Source organism: Henckelia pumila, chromosome 2, assembly GCF_033568475.1.
Source record: "Henckelia pumila isolate YLH828 chromosome 2, ASM3356847v2, whole genome shotgun sequence".
Lineage (NCBI taxonomy): Eukaryota > Viridiplantae > Streptophyta > Magnoliopsida > Lamiales > Gesneriaceae > Henckelia > Henckelia pumila.
In genome coordinates, this window is record NC_133121.1 from 145,302,736 (window position 1) to 145,323,942 (window position 21,207).

General features: G+C 35.7%; 1 pseudogene; it reads left to right on the plus strand.

The window, feature by feature from the left end:
* Nucleotides 1–2,349: 2,349 nt before the first annotated feature.
* On the plus strand, nt 2,350–19,824 carry LOC140878624 (patellin-4-like; annotated as a pseudogene).
* The last annotated feature ends 1,383 nt before the right edge of the window (nt 19,825–21,207 follow it).

The window sequence follows — 21,207 nt, forward strand, 5'->3', positions numbered from 1 at the left end:
TTCTTCGATCTGATTCGCGAAAACCATATAGATGTTTTGTTGCTTAAAACTTTGATCTGCTCGAAAGATCTGAGATTATCAGGCGGAATAAATCTTCCTCGCAGGTTTGAATGATAATATAACTAAGGCAGATAAGATAATGTAAGTGCAGTATGTAAAGGAGATAGAGTTGTTTCTGGATGTTCGGAGATGAATCCTCCTACGTCACCCTTTCTTCTGTTTCTAGATAGATTCCACTAGAATACTTTGATTTATACAACTCTTTGTACAAATCCGATCCAATCAATCTTTTTGAAAGGAACTCCTAGCAATACTTTCTCTCTCGAAGAAGAGTATTCGATCTGCTTGAGTTACAAATGAAGCTACAAAATGTGCTTCAGTGATTTGATCTGAATAGTCGTAGCTGGCTTTGATCTGGATCGTTCTTGTGTATATCTTTCTTTGAGCACGATCGATCTCTGTAATATAATTTAACTCAGGATCTCGAAACTTTGATCCGATAAGATGGATTTCTGAGTTAAGATATTGAGTGAAGGCTTTATGTCTTTTCGGATGAACTTTGACAACGGTAGCCTAAGTTGTTTTCTTCTTGCATATATGTTTGCTTTGATATCTTGATGTGTACTTGATATCTCTAGATCTCTAAGATATCTATGTACTCATTTGAATCCTTTGAATATTTATAACCTTCAAAAAACTATCCAGTAGGCACCAAGTCACCAACCATTTCGGATTTTGAGCTTCCGACATATTCCATAGACTGGCTCATAAATCTTGACTTTTAGTGAGTGCCTTTTTCATCGTTCAAGCTGCTTTTGTCTTCCAGCTCAACGGTCATTTTCAAGTGGAGTTTTGACCTGTTTGAAGACTGATTGATCTAGCTCTGAAGGCTTATGATCCGGCTTGATTCGATCTGGATTGTTCTTAGAAAAGATCCCGTGTATTCGATCTGCTTGAGGTAAGTTGTTCACACAAAAATATAGATCGAATACTTGAATTATCCGGAACTTAAATTGTATCGGACGTTTGATCTGGCAACCTTTTATTCTTCGGTCTGACTGGGTCCGATTTGATCTGTTCTTAATTTTTTTTATTGTTTGGTTTTGTTTTGACTTATTATCACCAAAACTTTAGGATTTGTTCTCCAACAGACTTTTAGTTGTAGACTTGTCAAAATGTGTCAAGCCCATCGGGCCAGCTCGCTTCGCCATAATAAAATGGTGGGTTTGGTTGAAGTTTTAGTTTCCCATTTGGAGGCGGGCCTAAACGAGCCAACCCAAACGAGCCACAGGTTGAGGCGGGCTGGCGAGGCGGGGCAGGCCGACCCGCCAGATTTTAAAAAAAAATAAAAATTTCAATTTTAAAAAAAAAATATGGCATAAAATTACTCATTTTAAATATTAGTTTTTTTAAAATTTTATAACTAGTATTCAATTTGTTTTAATATTTTACATTATTATATTTTTATAATTAAATATCTACTTATATTATTTATACTATTTGGATATGTGATTTTTTATACAAAATATAATAGTTAACATAAAAATTTGATATGTTTGTTTGACCATGATATTTATTATTTATTATCGTGAAAAAATTGTTATTATTTTTTTTTTTCAATTCCAAATACTAATGTTATTATTTTTATTTTTTTATTTTTATTTAATTTTCGACGGTTTGGCTCGCCTAGCTCGCAACCCGCGGCGGGGCTGGTTAGTGGTTGGGTTGGGGTTTTAGCGTACCGTTTAGAGTTAGACCTAAACGGGCCAACCCAAACGGGCCGTCGATTGGAGCGGGGCGGGGCGGGCCTCCCTGTTTGACATCTCTACTTAGTTGGTCTCTTGGTATGCTAAAATATAAAATAAATATATAATAAAAACACACAATAAACCACTTTTCTCCACTATCTCAAATTCTTTTCTTTTTTCATTTAGTTATTTCTTCCATTCTCATCCCAAATTTTGTACATAATATATAGTACATTTATTTTATTTGAAAATTAATAATAATTTATATCTATTTTCAAATTCCAAATTATTTGAAAAAACGGCTCCGCTTGGATGGAAGTATTTCAAATCAATGGATTTCAATACATTTTTGTTGTTTAGAGAAGTAGCGCCATAAACATCAAATCCACTTCGTTTATGTTTATATGGTAATTCATGGTAGTTATGATTGATTTTAAGTTTATCCAATATAGTGGTGATTTAGAATATTTTTTAATCCATCTAAGTAATGTGTAAATAATTAAGCTATGAATTTGAGATTTCTCTATATTTCATGGTTAATACTAAATTAATTATAATCGAAATTCATGGATTTAAAATATTTAAATCCTAACGCAACCTAATGGAATGGAGAATACCTAATAGAAGTAATGATGTTTTGGTTATCGCCATTTTTAACCCAAAAAGAGTTATTTTTTCTACTATAAATTTATTAAATTTTTTAATTGAAATTAAGTACAATAAAAAAATTCGTCACATTGTGTGCAATTATGCTAATTAATTATAATTATAATTAATTATAATTATAATTATTATTAAAAAGTGTGAAATCTTTTGAGTTGTACCCCAAAAAATAAATATTGACTCATCGCACCTGAGATGTAAGCGCCCGTGTACTAATGTATGTGATTAGGTCAAAACAAAATAATTTGGTCCATTTCATTTCAATTTCAATCAAAAATATTTTCGTCAAAATCTCAACCTGAAACACCGCACCGCCGCACGAAAGGAGGCCCTGCTTGAGTTTCGATGTAGGGTGGAGGATGCAATTCGTGGAAACTATCTGTTTGGCCTGAAAAAATGGGTTTTTCCCTCCCAAGAAGAAGCCAGCAAACGAGATTTGAAGGACATTAGTGTAAGGACCCGATTTTACTATATTAATTAATTCGTATGTTAAAAATATGTATTACTAAATATCGGTTTATAGACGATATTAAAATGCATATTTAATTTATAGAGCACACAAGAGTTAAAATAACTCAAATCGGGTCAAATTTTAACCCCGAATGAATAAAATAGAACACACAATTAAACTGGAATATATTTTAATGGATATATATCAATATATAGATATATAGATATATGATATGTATCCTTACCTTGCTCTCTCTCTCCTCAAGTCGCGTTTCCATTCTCTGTTCTTTTGTTTTAAAGTTTCTTCGTCGCTTCAAATCGTCGTAACTTTTCCGTCAGTTATCGATTTTCGAAAATAAATATAGTTCTGGATTCCTCGCGACGTAAGCTTTCTTTTGATACCCATTTCGCAAGGTTTCATCGCCGTCTCAAAAACTCCGTCCGACCAGTTGCTGCCGTCGCCGCTCGTGTTCGCCGGAATTCGGAAAAATAACCTTGGTTTAGGTTGTTTAGAGCTTAAACTCGAAGCTTTGCACAAAATTCGGAAGTTCCAGAGGTAGATTTCGAGATTAGGTTTCGAATTTTGGGGCTTTTTTTGGTTAATTTGAATTCCAGTGATTGATATTTGTTTAATTCTTGATTGTAGGTGTTATATTTCAGTTGAATTGAGGTATGGTTATTTTTCAGAATAGATTTGGGAATTATTTCAAAATTTCAGATTATATTATGTTGGATTTTCGAATTATAGAGATGTTTAAATCGTTGTTTGGATGTTTAGATGTGTTAGAATTGTTATAGATTAATTTCAGGATTTTTGAACAATTTTTATGGAAAATTCAGATATGCAGTGTTGGGTATTTCGACTTTTCGAGTTATTTATTTGATATTTGGACATTGATAGGATGATTTAATATGAGATGTGAAGTTAAGGAAATGTTAGTTTGATTTTTAGAATTAATTCCGATAATTTTCAGATTTGTAAACGGAAACAGGAATTAATATGATATCAATGGTTTTCCACAGGATTGTACTATTCGAGAAATACATAAGATATTTATGTGGTAAATTAAGTGTTGGTTGAGGTACGTATGAGCTGTTTATATTACGACGTCTATAAGGACATGTAATGATATTAAGTATTTTGTAATGAGTGATAAAGTGCTTTATGTGCTTATGTGGATTATATGATTGCATTCATTCATTTACAATTTTTCATAGCACGTTGAGCCTTGACTCCTTTGATTACTATTGATATTGATCTCTTGAGATGTATTGAGTCATCATGGAGCGAGTGACATTGTTTAGTGCACTCCTGAGATAGCATGAGGCACGGACAGGTAGCTCCTGTTGCCCTCCGATGCTACGTACGACACTCCTGATGACAGCATGAGGCTGGACGGGTCGCTCCTGTCACCCTCCGATGCTACGTGTATGGATTAGCAGTGATGATTCGAGGTCTGCTACGTTCCTGGCATGGGTGGCCACTGAGATTATTGTGATACGTTTCGTTTGGACTCCATTTGGTATCCCTTATTCTATTGATACCTGTCACGCATTACATTGCATTTCATTGCATTGTACTTTATTTTATTCATGTCAGTTATATTTTTCGTAATTTTTATAGTTCGTCGTACTGGGGTCCGACCCCTGTTTTCTTTTTATGCTGTGGTTGTTTGTGATTCCATAGCAGGTTATCCAGGGGGATTTGACGCATTTGGTGGAGCGTCATCTAGTGGTACCCAGTGAGACGAGCGTGGAGTCGAGTTCCCAGATATATGTATATATTAGTTTAGCGAGTTTTATATTTGCCGAGGTGATGCCCTGTGTATCTGTATCGATAGTTTTGGACTTTGTTTTGGATTGTTATTTGTGTGATCTAGCCTTGTCGGCTCTGCATGTGTTTAGTCCTGGCCAGTGCGGCTATAGGTTTGTAAATTGGAGTTGTGACTCTATTTTCGAGTATATATTGCTGGTTGTGTTGTACAGGTTTTTGGGATGTCCTATTTACGAATAGGTCATGCCGAAATTTCTGTAGGCCCAAACGCAAATTTTTAACTCGTTTTTGCTGTTTACATTAATTAATCCTGGTTGTTTGATCATTAAATATTAAATCAGGATATGGGCCCTTTCATTTGGTATCAGAGCGTATACTGGGATATGCTCGAATTAGAGTCTAGGACACTTGAGTTTAGACACTAACAAAATGGTTGCGTATGTGTTTGACTACTTGTTATTACGTGACTTGTTTGTTGTGTTTATTATTTGAACTTAACTGATAGAACCAGTAGTTCTTGGCTTTCTACCTTAGTTTATGAATTCTTATTAGAACTCTGAGTTCCTATCATGGTTTTCTGTTCGTTACGTTATTTCTGCATGTATTTAAATCCTTGTGTCTTGTAGAATGGCACCAGGAGGAAGAGGTAGAAAAGGGAAGGAAGTTGTAGAAGAGTCTGTAGCAGAAAATATTAGAAATCTTGATGATATTGTCAGGGGAAGACGTGGTCGACCAGTTGTCCATCCTCCGAAAGATGTGGATTTAGAGGTGGAACAACAACCACGGGTAAATCCTGACGAAGGAAAAGCGATTCAGGCTGAGTCTGATCCAGTAGCCCAATTGACAGAGAAAATGGGAGGAATTCGATTAATAATTTCTCAATTTCAGGAGTTGCGTCCGCAAAAGTTATTTGGCAATGAAGGAAGTGAGAAAGCTGCTAGTTGGTTGAAAAGTCTCAACAATATGTTTAATGGACTAGAATATCCTGATGAAATTCGACTGAAGTTAGTTCCTTTTTAACTTAAAGACCGAGCGCAACTTTGGTGGGAAATGACAGCAGAAACACTTTCTGATTCTGGTGAAAAGATTACATGGAAAGTATTTTGTACTCAATTTGCACAAGAATATGCACCACCATCTTATTATTCTGCTAAAGAAGATGAATTTAATCTGTTGGTGCAAGGCAATAAATATGTTGCTGACTATGCTTCTCAGTTTTCTGCTCTTTTGCCTTATGTCCCACATGTTGCAAAGAATGATCGGTCAAATCTTTCACATTTTCTGAAGGGGCTTACACGAACGATCCATACTTTGGTGACTACTGGAACTCCATCGACTTATATGAAAGCGGTAGAAAAGGCAAAGAAGATTGAAGCGAGTCTACTCAGGGGTGAACCACAATCAATCCCAGCATCTGTTCCTCAAGGAGCTGGAAGTAGTTCACAGACACCAATGGGTTTACCTTCATATCAGCCTATTCAGTCTTCTCAGCAAGCGAAAAGGCCTTGGTTTAAAGCTAGGGGGAAGCCATTTAAAAAGAAGCCACAGTCTAGTTCGTCCAGTTCCAGTGGTAGTCGTGGTGGGAGTTCAGTTGGATCGTCTGGTAGGGTGTACTGTGACAGATATGGTGGTAATCATTTGAGTGCACATTGTACAGGATTTCCATGAATTTGTTATACTTGTGGGCAGGCTGGACATTCGTCTAGAGTATGTCCAAATGCTGGAAGACAGCAAGTGCAACCACAATAGTTTGGCCAGTTTCCTCGGCGACCATCGTTCAGGCCATCTGTACTTGTACCGCAGTTTGCTCCTACACAACCTTATTTTTTGGTACAGCCAACGCAGCAGCCTAGGTATCCATCTCCTCAGAGTCAGCAGCATTTTCTAGGTCCACAGCAGGCTCAAGTCCATGCTATGACTCAGGATCAGGCACAAGATGCACCTGGGGAGTTATTGCAGGTATTTGTTACATTTTTGAGTATCCTGCACGTATCTTGATAGACACAGGAGCATCTCATTCATTTTTATCCGTTACATTTGCTGATGAGCATGAGATTGCTTTTACTCCGTTGTTGGATAATGTGTCTGTAGCTACTCCTGCTGGTGTTTTCTTGATGTCTAATGAGATTGTTTTGAATTATGTGATTAGATTTGAGGATAAGATCATGATAACCAATTTAATCAAACTAGCTATATCTGATTTTGATTGTATTCTGGGTATGGATACACTGATGAATTATAGAGCTACTGTTGATTGTTTCCATGGCATTATGAGATTTAGACCGTATTATGGCAATAAGTGGAATTTTTATGGTACTGATTCACAATCTCGCATTCCATTAGTATCGGCAATGGAAATGTTTAGATTATTGTCGATAGGAAATGAAGGATTTATGATTTATGCTCTTGATGCGACGAAGGAAGAGAAATTGAAAGTTTCAGATATTCCTATCGTCAAGGATTTTCCTGATGTATTTCCTGATGAGATTCCGGGTTTTCCGCCTCAGAGGGAAATAGATCTTAGCATTGAGTTGATTCCATGGACAAGTCCGATTTTTCGAGCCCCATATCGATTAGCTCCAGCAGAATTGAAAGAACTTAAGACGCAATTGCAAGATTTGCTGGAAAAAGGGTATATTAGACCAAGTGTGTCACCTTGGGGTGCTCCAGTCTTGTTTGTGAAGAAGAAAGACGGAACGATGAGAATGTGCATCGATTATCGGCAATTGAACCAGGCTACTGTGAAGAATAAGTATCCTTTGCCACGAATTGATGACTTGTTTGATCAGTTGCAGGGTACGTCTGTGTATTCTAAAATTGATCTTCGTTCCGGATATCATCAACTTAGAGTTCGAGAGGAAAATGTTCCCAAAACAGCATTTCGAACGCGTTACGGGCATTATGAATTCTTAGTTGTTCCTTTTGGGTTGACTAATGCTCCAGCAGTTTTTATGGATTTAATGAATCGTGTGTTTTGGGAGTTTATAGATCGATTTGTTATCGTGTTCATTGATGACATTTTGATTTATTCTAAGTCAAGAAAGGAGCATAAAGAACATTTGATATTAGTACTTGAGAAACTCAGAATATCACAATTATATGCTAAGTTTTCGAAGTGTGAATTTTGGTTGGACAGAGTATTATTTCTAGGACATGTGATATCAGCACAAGGAGTATCTGTCGATCCTAGTAAAATTGAAGTTGTTCTTAATTGGTCCAGACCAACCAATGTCTCTGAGATTCGTAGCTTTTTGGGTTTGGCTGGATATTACAGGCGTTTCATCAAGGGATTTTCTGAAATAGCTAGGCCTATGCTATATTGACGCAAAAAGATCGACGTTTTGTGTGGACTGAAGAATGTGAAGCTAGTTTCCAGACTTTGAAAGAGAAATTGACTACGGCTCCAATACTAGCATTACCTTCAGGCTCAGGTGGATTTGTTGTTTGTACAGATGCTTCTTTGAATGGACTGGGTTGTGTTTTGATGCAAAATGGACGCGTGATTGCGTATGCATCTCGTCGATTGAAACCACATGAGACTCGTTATCTAGTTCATGATTTAGAATTGGCTGCCATTGTGCATGCATTGAAAATATGGCGTCATTATATGTACGGTGAACAGTTTGTGATTTATTCCGATCATAAGAGTCTGAAATATTTATTCACACAGTTTGATTTGAATATGAGACAACGTCGATGGTTGGAACTGCTTAAGGATTTTGATTGTGATATTCAATACCAGCCAGGAAATGTGAATCAAGTTGCAGATGCTTTGAGCAGAAAAGTTCATACTAAGATGTTGGCATCTTTAACTATTTCTAAAGTTCATGAGCATTTGGGAACTTCAGGATGGACTTATCCAGCTAAAGGTAATCATTTCATAGTTTCATCTATTCAAGTTGAACCACGAATAATTTCGAAAATCAAAGCAGCACAAAAGACTGATCCATATATTCATCACTTGAAAGAATTAACTCCAGCTGGTCAGTCAGGGAAATTCCTTGTTGCTTCTGATGTATGTTTGCGTTATAATGGTAGACTTGTGGTTCCGAATTTGATAGATTTGAAAGAAGATATACTACGAGAAGCTCATTGTAGTCGACATAGTGTACATCCTGGAATTCGAAAGATGTATCATATTTTGAAAGCCCATTACTGGTGAGAAGGTATGAAGAATGATATTTCTGACTTTGTGGCTAAGTGTCTGACGTGTCAACAAGTTAAGGCTGAAAGAATGAGACTAGGTGGTATGTTAATTAGTCTTGAAGTACCACAGTGGAATTGGGAACACATTACTATGGATTTCGTGACACACCTACCTCGATCTAATCGTGGTTGTGATGCCATTTGGGTTATTGTGGATAGATTGTCTAAATCTGCCCATTTTATTCCATATGATCGTACTTGGACATATACGAAAATGGCGAAAATTTACATTGATCAGATAGTGCGATTGCATGGTGTGCCAGTTACTGTAGTATCAGACCGTGATCCCAGATTTACTTCTAAGTTTTGGTCTAGTTTGCAATCAGCTTTGGGTTCTAAATTGGTCATGAGTACTGCATATCATCCACAGACAGATGGACAATCTGAAAGAACTATTCAGACGCTTGAAGATTTATTACGAGCTGTTGTGATGGATTTCAGTGGTGGTTGGCAATAATCTTTAGCTTTGGTGGAATTCTCTTACAATAATAGTTATCAAGTATCTATCGGGATGGCACCATTTGAAGCCTTGTATGGCAGAAAATGTAGATCTCCGATATGTTGGGAAGAAGTAGGAGAACGACAGTTGTCCGGACCAGAGTTTATTCAAGAAATGAAAGAAAAAGTTGAACTGATCAGGAAAAGAATGAAAGCAGCCCAGGATCGTCAAGCTAGCTATGCTAATAGCAGGCGTAGACCTTTAGAATTTCAGGTTGGCGATTTTGTTTTCTTGAAAGTATCACCATTTCGTGGTACTATGAGATTTGGGCGTAAAGGGAAATTAGCTCCTCGTTATATCGGTCCGTACGAGATTGTCGAGAAGATTGGTATTTTGGCGTATCGTTTGAACTTGCCGCAGAGTTTGTCTGCGATACATGATGTATTTCACGTATCTATGCTGCGGAAGTATGAACCAAATCCTTCTCATATCTTGAGGGCTGGTGATGTGGAGTTGGATAGTTCCCTTAGCTATGTTGAATATCCAGTGCAGATTCTTGATCGTAAAGAAAAGCAACTTAGGAACAAGACGATTCCTTTAGTTATGGTGGAATGGAGTAGACATGGGAGAGAAGAAGCCACATGGGAATTGGAGTCTAGAATGCGTCAAGAATGGCCTCACTTGTTTGAAAATATGATGACTTATTCCATGTACTCTAATTTTCCTATGTACTATCAGTGGTAGATGTTTAACCACTTTGTATATAAGTTTGATGTGTGTTAATTTCGAGGACGAAATCTTGTTTTTAGAGGGGGAGAAATGTAAGGACCCGATTTGACTATATTAATTAATTCGTGTGTTAAAAATATGTATTACTAAATATCGGTTTATAGACGATATTAAAATGCATATTTAATTTATAAAGCACACAAGAGTTGAAATAACTCAAACCGGGTCAAGTTTTAACCCCGAATGAATAAAATAGAACACACAATTAAATTGGAATATATTTTAATGGATATATATCAATATATAGATATATAGATATATGATATGTATCCTTACCTTGCTCTCTCTCTCCTCAAGTCGCGTTCCCATTCTCTGTTCTTTTGTTTTAAAGTTTCTTCTTCGCTTCAAATCGCCGTAACTTTTCCGTCGGTTATCGATTTTCAAAAATAAATATAGTTCTGGATTCCTCGCGACGTAAGCTTTCTTTTGATACCCATTTCGCAAGGTTTCATCGTCGTCTCAAAAACTCCGTCCGACCAGTTGCTGCCGTCGCCGCTCGTGTTTGCCGGAATTTGGAAAAATAACCTTGGTTTAGGTTGTTCAGTGCTTAAACTCGAAGCTTTGCACAAAATTCGGAAGTTCCAGAGGTAGATTTCGAGATAAGGTTTCGAATTTTGGGGCTTTGTTTGGTTAATTTGAATTCCAGTGATTGATATTTGTTTAATTCTTGATTGTAGGTGTTATATTTCAGTTGAATTGAGGTATGGTTATTTTTCAGAATAGATTTGGGAATTATTTCAAAATTTCAGATTATATTATGTTGGATTTTCGAATTATAGAGATGTTTAAATCGTTTTTTGGATGTTTAGATGTGTTAGAATTGTTATATATTAATTTCAGGATTTTTGAACAATTTTTCTGGAAAATTCAGATATGCAGTGTTGGGTATTTCGACTTTTCGAGTTATTTATTTGATATTTGGACATTGATAGGATGATTTAATATGAGATGTGAAGTTAAGGAAATGTTAGTTTGATTTTTAGAATTAGTTCCGATAATTTTCAGATTTGTAAACGGAAACATGAATTAATATGATATCAATGGTTTTCCACAGGATTGTACTATTCGAGAATTACTTGAGATATTTCTGTGGTAAATTAAGTGTTGGTTGAGGTACGTATGAGCTGTTTATATTACGACGTCTATAAGGACATGTAATGATATTAAGTATTTTGTAATGAGTGATAAAGTTCTTTATGTGCTTATGTGGATTATATGATTGCATTCATTCATTTACAATTTTTCATAGCACGTTGAGCCTTGACTCCTTTGATTACTATTGATATTGATCTCTTGAGATGTATTGAGTCATCATGGAGCGAGTGACATTGTTAGTGCACTCCTGAGATAGCATGAGGCACGGACAGGTAGCTCCTGTCGCCCTCCGATGCTACGTACGACACTCCTGATGACAGCATGAGGCTGGATGGGTCGCTCCTGTCACCCTCCGATGCTACGTGTATGGATTAGCAGTGATGATTCGAGGTCTGCTGCGTTCCTGGCACGGGTGGCCACTGAGATTATTGTGATACGTTTCGTTTGGACTCCATTTGGTATCCCTTATTCTATTGATACCTGTCACGCATTACATTGCATTTCATTGCATTGTACTTTATTTTATTCATGTCAGTTATATTTGTCGTAATTTTTATAGTTCGTTGTACTGGGGTCCGACCCCTGTTTTCTTTTTATGTTGTGGTTGTTTGTGATTCCATAGCAGGTTATCCAGGGGGATTTGACGCATCTGGTGGAGCGTTATCTAGTGGTACCCAGTGAGATGAGCGTGGAGTCGAGTTCCCAGATATATGTATATATTAGTTTAGCGAGTTTTATATTTGCCGGGGTGATGCCCTGTGTATCTGTATCGATAGTTTTGGACTTTGTTTTGGATTGTTATTTGTGTGATCGAGCCTTGCCGGCTCTGCATGTGTTTAGTCCTGACCAGTGCGGCTATAGGTTTGTAAATTGGAGTTGTGACTCTATTTTCGAGTATATATTGCTGGTTGTGTTGTATAGGTTTTTGGGATGTCCTATTTACGAATAGGTCATGCCGAAATTTCTGTAGGCCCAAACGCAAATTTTTAACTCGTTTTCGCTGTTTACATTAATTAATCCTGGTTATTTGATCATTAAATATTAAATCAGGACATGGGCCCTTTCATTAGGCTGTGGGGTGTCCCTTTATTGCCTAGTGAAAATCACGAGGGGTTAGGTATTATCCTGATGAAATTCTTGAAAGCGAAGAATTACGAGGTGCATGAGGCATTCACTTTGCTGCGGAGGACCCTGAAATGGCGTGCAAATTGTAAGGCAGATAAAATTCTCGAAGAGAATTTAAGACCCGAGCCTGATTATTTGTGGTTCAGTAATCGAATGGATAAAGAAGGCCGCCCTTTATGTTACAATATATTGGGCAAGAAAACAAAGAAAAAATTCTCGAGCAATGGTGAGAGATTCAAAACTTTCTTGAGGTGGATGGTGTAGTGTATTGAAAGAGGGATTCAGAATCTCCATTTCAGGCCTGGTGAATAGGATTCGATTATCCAGATTATTGATTTGAAGAATGCTCCCGGAACTGCTATCAAAGAGATCATCCTGATTTGCAAGAAAATGATAGCCTTGCTTCATGATCATTATCCTAGAATGGTGTACAAAAATGTAAGATTAATTGCTTGTTTTTCCTCTCCAGAAAAGGGACCCCATGGATTAAGATTGACTAATCAATTCATTCAAGTATATGTGTTCTTAGTTTGAAAAATGAAGTTATCGTTCTTATGATTTCATGGATGCAGTTAATCTTACATGTTCCATCTTGGTTTATGGCTCTACATGCTCTGAATTTACGGCTCATCACACAAAGAAGCAAGAGCAAATTCATTTTTGTGAAGCCATCAAAAGTTACAGAAACCCTTCTCAAGTAAATATTTTGTTCCATATCTATGTGAATTTCTAGTTTATGAATCTTGATTATCTATTTTAATGGCATAAAGTTTGAAGTATTTGAATTGGCTGAAATGTAGATATGCTACCCCAGAAAACATAGTAGTTGAATATGGTGGCCGGAAAAGAGAGAATGACACTGAGTTCTCCATAGATGACAAAGTTCTTGAACAAAATATCAGAGCAAATACAACCGACCAAATTCAGATACCAATCAATGAGGTATGCCCCTGGTTTTCTCTAAGATTTGTTATAAAATCAGACACCAAAATTAGATTTTTAGTTACACAGCTGCAAACGCATAGTTTTCTTGTGTTATGAATTCATATGATAGCATTCTCTGTTTGAAAAGAAAAACTGTATTGTGATCTGTTGAGCTTCCTCTCGTGTTTCTAACTTCTGACTCCTATGACAAGGTCGAAGTTACGGTGACATGGGATGTGACGGTAGTCGGATATGATGTGACCTACGAAGAGTAATTCATACCAGAAGATGATTGTTCGTACAGCTAGAAATTCATTTCACATTAGAGAGCCTGGGAAAATTGTGATAACTATAGTTAATGGCTCATACACAAAGAATAAGGTTTTCTATAGGTACAAGAGCAAGTCTAGTGTGCCTATGTATATGTTCCTTAAATGAGAAATTCTTTATTTGAGTAATATGATCATTTGAATATTAGCGCCATTTTTTGTTTGTAATGCACTTGTTACTGAGTTCTTATTTTCCATCTGTGTATGACTAATGGAATTTCTCGATATAGATAATGGTGTCCTTAATTTCATAGTCATCTTTCATGCAAATGAATTTACATTCCAAGAAATTGAAGTTTAAATTACAAGCATGATAAACAAACCATAAGTCTCCTTCGAATGTTGACAAAAACTCAAAACTCAAATCGATTTGTCTGGATTTGGAGCTTGATACAAAGCTCCAAAGAGCATATGCCTTTTTATAATCGAGCTCAAGTTCTCCAAAGCCGAGCCTTAGAGACATGAATGTGAATCAATTCTAATTTTTCACACTAGAATTACTCATGGAAGGCATAAAATAATTTGATCTCTGGACATACTTTTCAACCCAAAATACACAATTAAATGACGGAACTAATTTTAATACTCAAATCTGATAAAATGGATGGAGTGTAAACAATTGCACAACAAACTTTATATTCCCACAAATGGAAGACTAAGATTGATCAATTTTTTTATATACAAGTTTGTAATGAGTAGGTCTCTTGTTTGACAGTCTCACGAATCTTTATCCCTGAGATAAGTCAACCATGCTCATATTTTTACAATAAAAAGTGTTGCGTTTAGCATAAATAGTAATATTTTTTTATGAGTGACCCAAATAGAAGATTCGTCTCAAAAATTGATCCGTGATACTGTCTCACAATAGTTTTTTTGTTTTGTGTTTCTTGAGTACATGATAATTCCTAACATAGTCCCTCATTTTACGCCATGTTTTCATTTCGGTCCTATATTTTTCTTCATATTTCTGCAATTGATCATTCAGTCCAATTCGATGTTAAAACATTTGGAATCCGCATATGACTTGTTTAGCTTGTGAAAGTAACCAGTTGTACATGTTATATTTATTCTTGACTTGTTAACACTTCATTGATTTTTTCCCAAAATTTCTCTAAACCTAGCCCTCGGAATGTGTTTCTCGGTCAACAAATGAGTGCTATAAGTCCAGAAAATGCCTTCAGAAGCAGTGACCACCTTATTAAATTTGGATATTAGATTAAGCTCTGGCAGACTGTGAGAAATTTCATTTCACATCAGAACGTTTTCTATATATGTTCCTTGAATGAGAAATTCTTTCCTTTAGTAATTTCATTTGAATTTTCGCCTTCTTTGTTGTAATGCGCACTTGTTACTGAGCTCTTTTTTTCCATTTATGCACGAATAATTTTTTCAATTTCTATTCCTCAATTGTTTTTTTAAAAAAAATTCTAAATATCACGTTGTCTGTTAGTTTGTCTGGCTGTCATCTCTGGGGTAAATGAAGTCACGTCAGTTAGTTATTATTGTTTTCTTCTTTTTTTCCCAATAAATTAAATTACTTTTAAAAAAAATACTAGCTCATGCTTGCACCAAACCATAATCAATAATGTATATCAAATCTCAAACCCAATATAACTCTTTGATTCTGACTACTGAAGATAGTAAGCGGGAACGGCCACCGCCTGGTTCATGAAGTGCGACATTGATGCAGCCATCTTCAAGGACATGAGATCGATTGGGGCGGCAATGGTTATCAGGGACCACATCGGGGAATTTATGGTGTGCAGAATATACAAACATCAAGGCCTGCTAGAGGTCCGAGAAGTTGAGGCGAAGGTGCTGCTCGAGGCTCTCACTTGCGCTATCTCAATGGATTTGCAACATGTCATCTTTGAAACAGATTTCAAATTGGTGGTTGATGCTATCCATTCAAATCCGATGGACCGCAGCGAATTTGGAAAAATAATTGCAGATTGTTGCTCCTTACTCACAACAAAAATCGACTACAAAGTTCGATTTGTTAAGCAACAAGCGAATGTAGTTGCTCATACACTTGCTAGAGCGACCAATTCATATGTTAGTATTTTTTATGATGCTCCAACCTTTTGTTTCTGATTTTTTGCTTCATGATTGTAGTGACTCTTTTTTGAATTAATGAAGTTTTGACTTGTTTGCTCAAAAAAAAAAATCAATAATGTATATCAGTCTATACCCATAACATGTTAGAAGAGGTGTTCGAATTGGTGGAGACTCTTCTACAATGGTTACTCACAACAAAAATCGACTACAAAGTTCGATTTGTTAAGCAACAAGCGAATGTAGTTGCTCATACACTTGCTAGAGCGACCAATTCATATGTTAGTCCATGTATTTTTTATGATGCTCCAACCTTTTGTTTTTGATTTTTTGCTTCGTGATTGTAGTGACTCTTTTTTTAATTAATGAAGTTTTGACTTGTTTGCTCAAAAAAAAATCAATAATGTATATCAGTCTATACCCATAACATGTTAGAAGAGGTGTTCGAATTGGTGGAGACTCTTCTACAATGGTTGCTGCTACCCCAGAAAACATAGTAGTTGAATATGGTGGCCGGAAAAGAGAGAATGACACTGAGTTCTCTATAGATGACAAAGTTCTTGAACAAAATATCAGAGCAAATACAAACGACCAAATTCAGATACCAATCAATGAGGTATGCCCCTGGTTTTCTCTAAGATTTGTTATAAAATCAGACACCAAAATTAGATTTTTAGTTACACAGCTGCAAACGCATAGTTTTCTTGTGTTATGAATTCATATGATAGCATTCTCTGTTTGAAAAGAAAAACTGTATTGTGATCTGTTGAGCTTCCTCTCGTGTTTCTAACTTCTGACTCCTATGACAAGGTCGAAGTTACGGTGACATGGGATGTGACGGTAGTCGGATATGATGTGACCTACGAAGAGTAATTCATACCAGAAGATGATTGTTCGTGCAGGATCTTGATTCAAAAGGAGAAGAATATGGGGGTGACTGCTAGAAATTCATTTCACATTAGAGAGCCTGGGAAAATTGAGATAATTATAGTTAATGGCTCAAACACAAAGAATAAGGTTTTCTATAGGTACAAGAGCAAGCCTAGTGTGCCTATGTATATGTTCCTTAAATGAGAAATTCTTTATTTGAGTAATATGATCATTTGAATATTAGCGCCATTTGTTGTTTGTAATGCACTTGTTACTGAGTTCTTATTTTCCATCTGTGTATGACTAATGGAATTTCTCGATATAGATAATGGTGTCCTTAATTTCATAGTCATCTTTCATGCAAATGAATTTACATTCCAAGAAATTGAAGTTTAAATTACAAGCATGATAAACAAACCATAAGTCTCATTCGAATGTTGACAAAAACTCAAAACTCAAATCGATTTGTCTGGATTTGGAGCTTGATACAAAGCTCCAAAGAGCATATGCCTTTTTATAATCGAGCTCAAGTTCTCCAAAGCCGAGCCTTAAAGACATGACTGTGAATCAATTCTAATTTTTCACACTAGAATTACTCATGGAAGGCATAAAATAATTTGATCTCTGGACATACTTTTCAACCCAAAATACACAATTAAATGACGGAACTAATTTTAATACTCAAATCTGATAAAATGGATGGAGTGTAAACAATTGCACAAAAAACTTTATATTCCCACAAATGGAAGACTAAGATTGATCAATTATATACAAGTTTGTAATGAGTAGGTCTCTTGTTTGACAGTTTCACGAATCTTTATCCCTGAGATAAGTCAACCATGCTCATATTTTTACAATAAAAAGTGTTGCGTTTAGCATAAATAGTAATATTTTTTTATGAGTGACCCAAATAGAAGATTCGTCTCAAAAATTGATCCGTGATACTGTCTCACAATAGATTTTTTTGTTTTGTGTTTCTTGAGTACATGATAATTCCTAACATAGTCCCTCGTTTTACGCCATGTTTTCATTTCGGTCCTATATTTTTCTTCATATTTCTGCAATTGATCATTCAGTCCAATTCGATGTTAAAACATTTGGAATCCGCATATGACTTGTTTAGCTTGTGAAAGTAACCGGTTGTACATGTTATATTTATTCTTGACTTGTTAACACTTCATTGATTTTTTCCCAAAATTTCTCTAAACCTAGCCCTCGGAATGTGTTTCTCGTTCAACAAATGAGTGCTATAAGTCCAGAAAATGCCTTCAGAAGCAGTGACCACCTTATTAAATTTGGATATTAGATTAAGGTAGTGTTTGGGAGAGCTTTTAGAAAGCACTTTTTAGTTTTTTGTTAAAAAAATTTCACAAAATTTCAAATTTTTGTTAACGGAAAAGCTAAGAAGTGCTTCTAAGAAGCTCTACCAAACAATACATAAAGCTTTAGCAGACTGTGAGAAATTTCATTTCACATCAGAAGGTTTTCTATATATGTTCCTTGAATGAGAAATTCTTTCTTTTAGTAATTTCATTTGAATTTTCGCCTTCTTTGTTGTAATGCGCACTTGTTACTGAGCTCTTTTTTCCATTTATGCACGAATAATTTTTTCAATTTTTATTCCTCAATTGTTTTTTTAAAAAAAAATTCTGAATATCAAGTTATCTGTTAGTTTGACTGGCTGTCATCTCTGGGGTAAATGAAGTCACGTCAGTTAGTTATTATTGTTTTCTTCTTTTTTTCCCAATAAATTAAATTACTTTTAAAAAAAATACTAGCTCATGCTTGCACCAAACCATAATCAATAATGTATATCACATCTCAAACCCAATATAACTCTTTGATTCTGACTACTGAAGATAGTAAGCGGAAACGGCCACCGCCTGGTTCATGAAGTGCGACATTGATGCAGCCATCTTCAAGGAGATGAGATCGATTGGGGCGGCAACGGTTATCAGGGACCACATCGGGGAATTTATGGTGTGCAGAATATACAAACATCAAGGCCTGCTAGAGGTCCGAGAAGTTGAGGCGAAGGTGCTGCTCGAGGCTCTCACTTGCGCTATCTCAATGGATTTGCAACATGTCATCTTTGAAACAGATTTCAAATTGGTGGTTGATGCTATCCATTCAAATCCGATGGACCGCAGCGAATTTGGAACAATAATTGCAGATTGTTGCTCCTTACTCACAACAAAAATCGACTACAAAGTTCGATTTGTTAAGCAACAAGCGAATGTAGTTGCTCATACACTTGCTAGAGCGACCAATTCATATGTTAGTCCATGTATTTTTTATGATGCTCCAACCTTTTGTTTTTGATTTTTTGCTTCGTGATTGTAGTGACTCTTTTTTGAATTAATGAAGTTTTGACTTGTTTGCTCAAAAAAAAAATCAATAATGTATATCAGTCTATACCCATAACATGTTAGAAGAGGTGTTCGAATTGGTGGAGACTCTTCTACAATGGTTACTCACAACAAAAATCGACTACAAAGTTCGATTTGTTAAGCAACAAGCAAATGTAGTTGCTCATACACTTGCTAGAGTGACCAATTCATATGTTAGTCCATGTATTTTTTATGATGCTCCAACCTTTTGTTTCTGATTTTTTGCTTCGTGATTGTAGTGACTCTTTTTTTAATTAATGAAGTTTTGACTTGTTTGCTAAAAATAAAAATCAATAATGTATATCAGTCTATACCCATAACATGTTAGAAGAAGTGTTCGAATTGGTGGAGACTCTTCTACAATGGTTGCTGCTACCCCAGAAAACATAGAAGTTGAATATGGTGGCCGGAAAAGAGAGAATGACACTGAGTTCTCCATAGAATGCAAAGTTCTTGAACAAAATATCAGAGCAAATACAACCGACCAAATTAAGATACCAATCAATGAGGTATGCCCCTGGTTTTCTCTAAGATTTGTTATAAAATCAGACACCAAAATTAGATTTTTAGTTACACAGCTGCAAACGCATAGTTTTCTTGTGTTATGAATTCATATGATAGCATTCTCTGTTTGAAAAGAAAAACTGTATTGTGATCTGTTGAGCTTCCTCTCGTGTTTCTAACTTCTGACTCCTATGACAAGGTCGAAGTTACGGTGACATGGGATGTGACGGTAGTCGGATATGATGTGACCTACGAAGAGTAATTCATACCAGAAGATGATTGTTCGTACAGGATCTTGATTCAAAAGGAGAAGAATATGGGGGTGACTGCTAGAAATTCATTTCACATTAGAGAGCCTGGTAAAATTGTGATAACTATAGTTAATGGCTCATACACAAAGAATAAGGTTTTCTATAGGTACAAGAGAAAGCCTAGTGTGCCTATGTATATGTTCCTTATATGAGAAATTCTTTATTTGAGTAATATGATCATTTGAATATTAGCGCCATTTGTTGTTTGTAATGCACTTGTTACTGAGTTCTTATTTTCCATCTGTGTATGACTAATGGAATTTCTCGATATAGATAATGGTGTCCTTAATTTCATAGTCATCTTTCATGCAAATGAATTTACATTCCAAGAAATTGAAGTTTAAATTACAAGCATGATAAACAAACCATAAGTCTCCTTCGAATGTTGACAAAAACTCAAAACTCAAATCGATTTGTCTGGATTTGGAGCTTGATACAAAGCTCCAAAGAGCATATGCCTTTTTATAATCGAGCTCAAGTTCTCCAAAGCCGAGCCTTAGAGACATGACTGTGAATCAATTCTAATTTTTCACACTAGAATTACTCATGGAAGGCATAAAATAATTTGATCTCTGGACATACTTTTCAACCCAAAATACACAATTAAATGACGGAACTAATTTTAATACTCAAATCTGATAAAATGGATGGAGTGTAAACAATTGCACAACAAACTTTATATTCCCACAAATGGAAGACTAAGATTGATCAATTTTTTTATATACAAGTTTGTAATGAGTAGGTCTCTTGTTTGACAGTCTCACGAATCTTTATCCCTAAGATAAGTCAATCATGCTCATATTTTTACAATAAAAAGTGTTGCGTTTAGCATAAATAGTAATATTTTTTTATGAGTGACCCAAATAAAAGATTCGTCTCAAAAATTGATCCGTGATACTGTCTCACAATAGATTTTTTTGTTTTGTGTTTCTTGAGTACATGATAATTCCAAACATAGTCCCTCATTTTACGCCATGTTTTCATTTCGGTCCTATATTTTTCTTCATATTTCTGCAATTGATCATTCAGTCCAATTCGATGTTAAAACATTTGGAATCCGCATATGACTTGTTTAGCTTGTGAAAGTAACCAGTTGTACATGTTATATTTATTCTTGACTTGTTAACACTTCATTGATTTTTTCCCAAAATTTCTCTAAACCTAGCCCTCGGAATGTGTTTCTCGGTCAACAAATGAGTGCTATAAGTCCAGAAAATGCCTTCAGAAGCAGTGACCACCTTATTAAATTTGGATATTAGATTAAGCTCTGGCAGACTGTGAGAAATTTCATTTCACATCAGAACGTTTTCTATATATGTTCCTTGAATGAGAAATTCTTTCCTTTAGTAATTTCATTTGAATTTTCGCCTTCTTTGTTGTAATGCGCACTTGTTACTGAGCTCTTTTTTTCCATTTATGCACGAATAATTTTTTCAATTTCTATTCCTCAATTGTTTTTTTTAAAAAAAATTCTAAATATCACGTTGTCTGTTAGTTTGTCTGGCTGTCATCTCTGGGGTAAATGAAGTCACGTC